We start from the raw sequence: 7,264 nt of genomic DNA on the forward strand, positions 1-7,264 counted from the left end.
TATATCATAAAAAGTTGAGTTTAAATCCTAGGCTAAGATCATCATCTCGGGGCAGATTTTCTAGTTTAGCTCAACTCAACTCAGCTCAAAATAACTTTTAGCTTATGTTAACTTATCTTCAGATGGAAGGAATTGCTGCCATCATACAAGGAACATCATTATTTCACTCTGATTTTCTTGCCTCCAATGCTGACACCGTGCCTTTATCTAACCTAATCATCATAAGACAAGAGACAAACAACTTTGGGCATCCCAAATTATGACCAATCACAATTTCACAATGATTACTTCTCACATCAGCTCCATCATGACACATGGAGGCTGGCCTCAATGGCAAATCAAGATTAAGTCAGCAGCACACATATTAAGGTCAGTAATATAGCTGATTTGATGTAAAACATGCGGTGCCCAAGGAGAAGAGGAAAATGGAGAGGCTTGCGCTACAATGCCTGCAAGGAACTTTATCGCGACATCTCAGCGTCGGTTGTGGGCGTCGCAGTACAATTCCCAGGAAAGAGAAAATTCTAAATTTTTAAAATATTCTCGGCCCAATTCAACTCTAATTTGTTCAAGACCCAAAAACACTATAAGTACAATATCAAAGACCTAATAAAGACAATTTTGAAGGGGGAATTCAAGAGGGCAAGGAGGCAAAACACCAAGAGGTTCAAGAAAAATGCAAAGAAGAACTTTATATTTCCATAGATTATATCATGAACTAAATTCATTTTCTAGGGATTGATTGTAGCCAACACTTGAGATTATGATTTGATTTAATCATAATTATTTCTATTTGATTTTTGACATATGTTTGATTGTTTCATGAAATCAGTGCTTTCAATTAATTGGCCGCTAATAAATGAATAGATGCTAGTCAATTTCGACACTCAAGAGAGGAAAATTTAGGCACGATCATAGGATTGACATAACGTAGATTTTATGGGTTTTGAGACAAAGTATAAGATATATGAAGTTTACTCCATAAAAGAATCATGAACTTGATAAATTCTTGATTTATATTTGAAATAGAGATATTGTGATTGAAATCTAGGATCAACTTCTAGCCGGCACTCGAGAGATGGAAGATAAATACATTAGGATTCTTGCTTGTAAACATGGAAAATTGACTAGAATAATTTGACATAATTGATATTTAGGTGAAATCATTCCCTAAGCCTTTCCTACATTGATTTATTCGTATAAATTTCATTCGTTGAATTCATCAACAAAATATCTTTTAGGTTAAATAATACTACTAAATTGTAAACATTCATTCATCTAGATAAAGCGGAAGCTGCATAATTATAGTACTTAATAGAAATTGAATTACAATCTCTATGCGTTCGACACTTTAACTCTATTACTATATTACAAAACTTAACACTGTACACTTACGGTATAAATCATGTTAAAAAAAATGTGTGGCAAATCACGATCAAGTGTCTAATATACAACCATCCCATTTGAGAGTATGCACCAAACTCCAGTAAGTAGTAAATGCCCATCAAATAACATGTGAATGGTGATGTGCATGATTCCAATCCATCTTCTCATAACAATATCATTCGTACATTTTTTGCTATCTGGATTTATTCGTCTTTTAACTATTTGAACCAGAATCCTATTGTAGTATATCTAATGAGCTCAAATATCGATATGACCAGTAACATGCTCACCTTTCAATGATGTGGGTTCGTCAACATCTATTGTGACTCATGAGATCATAATTGTACTCATCATTACCCATCGAGACTCAATATAATAAGTCTAACTCAAGGTGCTCTCGTGTTGATTCACAATCCCAAGGCCACCAAGGAACATCCTAAAGCTATCCATATATTCGTGACAAACTGCCAAACATCCTATCAATAATTAGTCTTGATGACCATTGAAAACTTAAAGCAGTATATATTCGAACAAAAAGTATAATATGATATACCCATAGAATGATTTTATTATTTCAATGGTATCTTGCCATTCCAACATCATATATAAATGTCCGAAATCATCATTTTACTCTCCCTAACTCTTCTTTACAAGTTATGAAGGACGTCTAGTGGTGACAATAGCAATGGCAGCAGTGGTAGTGAAAAATCGAAGATTTTACATTGTACGTACTTTTGATCAAAAAATTAATCAGATTGATTTCGTACCATTTGTTCAATGAAAAAATGGATCAAATTCTAAAGGATCAAACATATGGGGCTTAAGGAATAATATAGCAAAAAGAGAGGGAAAATAATAATATTAGATAAAAATGAAGTAGAAAAACTCAGATTCCAAATGAACAAATTCAAACTTGAAACAAAAATATTGGATGCAACGATATGGAAATGTTTTGTACATGAAGCCATGATCTAGTAGATGTCTAACTAAATATACTTAGAATTAATCTAGAATCCTAAATAGTTATTGGATTGGATTAAATTGGTTGAAACGACCATATAAGTCATGTTATACAGTTAAACAACATGTATTCCATTTTCTATTTCGCTTTATATTGTAGAAAATTCGTATGCTTGAGACTCCTTGGTGATTAGGGATCCCAAACATCTAGATGATAGAAAGGTTTCTGCCTTGATTATCTGTACTTTCCAAGTTGAGCTCATTAGTTAAGGCCAAGCTTCAAAAAAGGGCTTACACCTCAGCCTATTGGCAGCCCGTCCAATGTTAGCATTCAGATTGATGATCATCCATGGCCCTAAAAGGTGGCAATATTCGACCCACTATTTGTTCCCAAAAGTCTTTTCTTCGTTAAAAACTTATGACCTTGTATGAAGTTGAGAATTCATATTTTTCATTCAACTTTAAATCCCTTTCTTTTATCGAAAGCTTGGATTTGAACTGATAATCTCAATTGCCCTAACTAACTATAGGACTGCTCTAGAGCTTCATCTTAACCTTTGAAAACTCCCGTTGAAAGTGAACAATGCAATAAGTCTTTCCAAGATTGTTTTGAATAGTATTAAGACACAAAAGAATAGATTTGACTAAGAATTTTTTTATAGGAAGGTCTCTCAATTCCTCTATTATGCTCCAAATAGCTCATTCAAGGGGTGCCCTATCTTGAACAAGAACCATGACATGAGATCATTCTTATTATATGCCAATTCCTTTTGTCTTGAGCTTAAGAATGATGGCGGTGGTGGTGTAGCAATGGATATTATAAATGGTGGGACAGACGGTGGTGTTAGTATCTATGATGATGGTGAAAATATGTGAGACAAAATGTGCATTATACACTATGTTACAAGTTATGGAGGTGACAACAACGGTGGTGGAAATCGGCTTGGTGAAATTTGTGTAATTTAGTTTCACAAAAATGTAACACGTTGTGTTACAACAATATTGTAAAAAAAAAAAAAAAATTTAAAAATAGTATTTTAATAAAAGCAAGTATAAATAATATATTTTTCAAGTGTATTTGTGATTTGTTTCTTTATTCAGGAAAAAAAAAGTGTCTCACCCTTTTATGTCACCTTAACATCAATCATTCAACTAATTTGATTTTGACCCAACCTTTCTCAAATTCATTTAGAAAATTGTCACGTATAGCATGAACTAATTTTCAAGTTGGAATTAATAATTATGATAAGTTAACATTAGTTGATTACTTTACTTTCAATAATTTTGTTGTCTGGTGCAACTTAACCATGACAAAAAAAAAATAAAAAAAAAATACACTAATTCTATTATCATGAAATCAAGCATTGCATTTCATCGTAAAATAATTAATATTATTTGATTTCTTGTACCTATACACTAGTGTAAAAAATGCATTTACAAAATATGATTCAAAAATACATAAAAGTGCTTATAATTAATTCCAGTTTTGCTATACCTACAGTTTTGTTAATATTCCATGGTGTGGCATGCAATCAAAGTCACTTATTTAAATAACATTTGTTCAAATCAACAGCCATATTTTTTACAATTTTGCTATTCCTACACCTTGAATGACACTCCCCACACATGGGGGCCGTGATTTATTTTATTAGGCAGGGGTCCCACTCCCCTGTGTGGGGAGTATCATCCGGGATATCAACTCGGATATACACACAATATTATTCTATTTTTACATGTCATGGAATCTCAAACAAAATGTAAAAATGAATGTACAAGTACCTCAATTCAATTAATTAAGCTTCATACAAATTTTTTATTTAATCCTTCATTACTTTTCAATTATTATTCATTCCAAATTCAAATCCATATAGAATGGGAGACTTTCATCCAAAATCTCTCTATATATAGAACAAAGGTGAATCTAATGTACTTACAAAATTCCTAGTCTCGACAAATAGAAAGAGTAATATATATAGAGAGAAAAATATAGTTTTAGAGAGAGAAACATCTTGATCAAATAGATTTTTGCTACTACGACAACGGGCAAGATTTTGTCATCACAATCTAATGTTACAAAGATTTTCGAGGGAAAATTGAAGAAAATTGTGGTGAGATGCTTGTTGCCATTGACTCTTTATTGTGAGTACTATGGCTTTTGCATGGAAAAAGGAAATAGACAAATGAGATGAAAGAAGCTGGGTGGGAATCATTGTTCTAGATACCAATATGGAATTATCAATTCAATTGTTATTCTTGCTATGCTCCTTCCTCTATCTCGATTGATTCCGAGATATGTGACTTTATTCTTGAGACTGATGCAATATTGATGCCTATAAATCCTAACAATTAGATGGTTTGACTTATTGTTGGTAAAATTTCAATAATAAAAATGATGTTAGTAAATGAATAGGAAATTATCAAAATCGAATGGACTGAGGCGCAGATATCTTGCTATCTTTAAGGAAATTCAAACCATCTGCAAAGCCTAAAACACAGTGCAATAGAACGTCTCTATGACTTATCATCATATGACTCAAACAAACTCTGCACAAGTAATTGAATTCAAAGCTCTACTAAAAGAAACACCATTCTTTGCTCTAATTTCTGAAGGAAAATGAGTGAGAATGTAAGGAGTAAAGCTAAAAGAATCTCAATTGTTGTCGTGGTTATGAATGACCAAGGAATGGTCCAATTTATAGGCAAAAATAGGCCACCCAAAATAAAGAGATGTCATAAATGCCTGAACTTTTTTAATGGATGATTTTTAATATTAAAATGCACCAACAGTCCAATATTTCCCCACTCATTTTAATATAAAGTAGACAAAAAGATTATCAGGCAAAGTTGGACTATTATGCATCATGAAGGTGTGCCCTACATTGAACCTTCACTCGAGAAACAATAGTGTGCTCGGCATTGAACTATGACTACTTAAGGGAAATAAAGAATTATTATCCACACATAACAATCCACGTGTTGACATGAGCTTTAATAGCCAACATGTTTTGGCCTTGTGCTAATCCCAATGTCATGAGGGTATTTGAGAATAAGCCCAATTCTCATAGGAAGCATCCCGACCTCCACAATCACATAGGTGAAATCTATCAAAGGTACTCCTATAATATTTGCACCCCAATCACAAGAGCTATATTTCATTAAAAGTTTTTTTAAGAGAACTCAACCTCCAAAAACATTACAGGATAAATGCACTCGCACCATAATGATGATAATAATAAGATAAATAAATAGATAGTCCATTTCTTGCGACCACCATATGATTCATTTTTGCAGTGCTATCACAATGAATTAACATGGATGGAACTAGGTTTTCCCACAAAGGAGTTTCACATAACAAATCCCTTAACTTTGCTTCCTCACTTGTAGATGACAAAGCTATAATCTCAACTTCAGTAATTGATTTAGCAATATTGGTTTGTTTCTTAGATTTTCAACATATAACACCATCGTCCAATATAAAAATATAACGAGTCGTAGAGAGAGATTCTCTTGACAAAGTATTTCAATCGACATCACCGAATCTTTCAAGTATAGCAAGATACTTTTTATAAAACAAGCCATGATTTTTTTGTACCAGATAAATATTTCATTAAATGTTCTATGGTATGCCAATGAACTCTTCCTGTGTTGCTAGTAAATCTACTAATTTTTCCACTATATATACAATGTTAGGTCTAATACAATCAATTGCATAACGCAAGCTTCCAATTATGCTAGCAAATTCTTTTTTATTAATCACATCAATTTCATTATTAACAGGAAATAAGTGAAAGCTAGAATCAAAAGAAGTAGCGACCTGCTTGCGATCATAATAATTATATTTTTTCAACATTCTGTCAACATGATGCGACTGATCAAGAAAATGACATTACCTATTTTTTTGTGATTTTCGTACCCAAAATGAAATTAGCCTTACCAAAATCTTTTTATAACAAAATGGTTACAAAGCATGCTTTTTGTCTTATTTATAACATACAAATTTGAACCAAATATCAATAAATCATCTACATGGAGGCTAACAATGACATGTGGATTTTCAGACAATCTGTAATATATGCACTTATCACACTCATTGGTTTTAGAACCATTTTTAATCATGTAGGAATCAAACTTTTCATGCCACCACTTAGGTGCCTGTTTTTAAGTCATATAGGGATTTATTCGGCTTACATTGCTTTGCTTTCTTGTTCAAGCTCTATAAAGCCTTCGTGTTGATCCATATAAATTTCCTCATCTAGTGTCTCCATTCAAAAATGTATTTTTTTACATACATTTAATAAATTTCAAGATTAATGCAATCAACAATCTAATGGATGTGACTCTAGTTATAGGAGAAAAATATCGAGAAAATCAAGGTTAGCTTTTTGTTTGGATCCTTTTGCAAGAAGTCTAATATTGAATTTATCGACTGTACCATTTAGTTTATACTTATTTATAAGGACCCATTTACAACCAATGCTTGCACAATCTGGTGGTAATTCTACCAATTTTCAAGTGTTATTAGAGATTAAAGTATCTTTCCAAAATATAGCATTAGGTAATGTAAAAGATTCTTGTAAAGAAAGTGGATTCTCCTCAGTATTGAAAACATAGTCGTTGTTGACCTTGAAAATTAGGCATTCTACGTGGCCAACCGAGAGCTACTCCACGTATTCCTCCCTGCGCACAATTAACGTACGGTCAGACACACACGGTCGGGACCAACGGGGGTGGTAGCGACCGTATATACTCCGACGGTCAAGTCAGGTTCAGGTGGTCGAAACAGTACCCAGGGGTTGTGAAAAATAATATATATATATATATATATATATGCTTGCTATGGAGTGTTATGTATTAAGAGTTTTATTACCTTTGTCTCTTGCCAACCCTTGGGTATTTATAGGTGGGATGAACTGTTGGA

The sequence above is a fragment of the Olea europaea genome, unplaced genomic scaffold (genome assembly GCF_002742605.1).
Source record: "Olea europaea var. sylvestris unplaced genomic scaffold, O_europaea_v1 scaffold1429, whole genome shotgun sequence".
Lineage (NCBI taxonomy): Eukaryota > Viridiplantae > Streptophyta > Magnoliopsida > Lamiales > Oleaceae > Olea > Olea europaea.